Source organism: Penaeus vannamei, chromosome 25, assembly GCF_042767895.1.
Source record: "Penaeus vannamei isolate JL-2024 chromosome 25, ASM4276789v1, whole genome shotgun sequence".
NCBI classification, from domain to species: domain Eukaryota; kingdom Metazoa; phylum Arthropoda; class Malacostraca; order Decapoda; family Penaeidae; genus Penaeus; species Penaeus vannamei.
In genome coordinates, this window is record NC_091573.1 from 3175587 (window position 1) to 3177555 (window position 1969).

A 1969-nucleotide genomic window follows, 5' to 3' on the forward strand; every position below is an offset into this window, starting at 1 on the left:
TCTGTCTCTTGCTCTCTCTCTCTCTCTAACTAACTCTCTCTCTTTTATCTTCTCTCTCTCTCTCTCTCTCTCTCTCTCTCTCTCTCTCTCTCTCTCTCTCTCTCTCTCTCTCTCTCTCTCTCTCTTCTTTCCCTCTCTCTCTCTCTCTCTCTCTCTCTCTCTCTCTCTCTCTCTCTCTCTCTCTCTCTCTCTCTCTCTCTCTCTCTCTCTCTCTCTCTCTCTCTCTCTCTCTCTCTTCTTTTAATAATTTTATCATTTTGAGTCCTCTTTAATACGATAGTAACTTTTTAGAGATAGATTTCATTACGTTATTATTGTTGTTTTTATTTTTATCAATAATTTTCATATGATTTTATGACATGATTTAATTACCTGTGACGATGCTTTTACCTTGCGAAGGCTTATTTATATATAATTGCCGTAACCTTATGCAAATCTTTTTGATTTTGATAATAGGAGGCAAAAATCATGAAAGGGGGGGGGGATCAACATGAACAAGAGTCGAATTAATTTAAAAATCACGAAACGGCTAATCCCTTGCTCATAGGCCTATAATATTATGTAAAAAAATGGGGGAAAAAAAACAAAACAAACCAGAATCGAATTAATTCAAAGATCACCAAACTGCTTATTCATCGCGCATAGGCCTACAATATTTGAATCAGATCTTAAGGTGAGAAGTAAAGCTATTTTGCTGGTTATGAATTTCTTTTGCAAATCTCCCGTGACTGTTGTAAGAAATCTGCATTAACTCACCATATTTGCAAACCACTACCTCCTATGAAATTCGTAAGGGAGAGAAAAAAAAAAACACCATAGAATCACTATATATTCACTGTAAGTCACCATACCTCATTCTTATGTTATTTGGAGGATCATGTCAGGATATATTATCAGTCATTTTATTGTTACGCCAGAAAACCACCAAATCACAATCACATCACAATAATTCACCGTAATTATAAGTCTCTCTAAGTTCCCAAGAAGAAATTGACCGCTGATTCACCATAAAATTCACCATACTCCATCCTGGTCTTCCTCGCTCGTAGGTCGTAGCTCGTCTTCGAAGAATGGTGTCTCGATTTGGGATTCGTGTTATCGTTGTTCTTATCACTGCCATGTTCTTATTACTATTATTACGTAAGAAAGTCATAAGATCGATCATGAAAGGTCAGCTTTAAAAAAAAAATAATAATGATAATAAAAAATGAAAAATAAAAAATATATATATCACCACAAAATCACCATATATTCACCATACCTTCACAATAACTTCACCATAAATTGACCATCGAATTCATCCCCAGATTTCACCATAACTTAACCATCAAATTCGTCATCAAATCCCCCACAGCTCTTCATCCTTCCTCCTCCTCCTCCTCCTCCTCCTTCTCTCCCTCAGGTTATGTCTTCGTCTCCATCCTTCATCCTCCTCCTTCTCTCACTCAGGATATGTCCTCGTCTCCATCCTTCATCCTTCTTCGTCTCCATCCTTCATCCTTCTTCGTCTCCATCCTTCATCCTCCCTCGTCTCCATCCTTCATCCTCCTGTTACTCGGGTTATGTCCTCGTCTCCATCCTTCACCCTCCTCCTCCTCTCCCTCAGGTTATGTCCTCGTCTCCATCCTTCATCCTCCTCCTTCTCTCACTCAGTTTATGTTCTCGTCTCCATCCTTCATCCTCTTCATCAGGTTATGTCCTCGTCTCCATCCTTCATCCTTCCTCGTCTCCATCCTTCATCCTCCCCCTCCTTTTCATCAGTTTATGTCCTCGTTTCCATCCTTCATCCTCCTGTTACTCGGGTTATGTCCTCGTCTCCATCCTTCATCCTCCTCCTTCTCTCCCTCAGGATATGTACGCGTCTCCATCCTTCATCCTTCCTCGTCTCCATCCTTCATCCTTCCTCGTCTCCATCCTTCATCCTCCCTCGTCTCCATCCTTCATCCTCCTGTTACTCAGGTTATGTCCT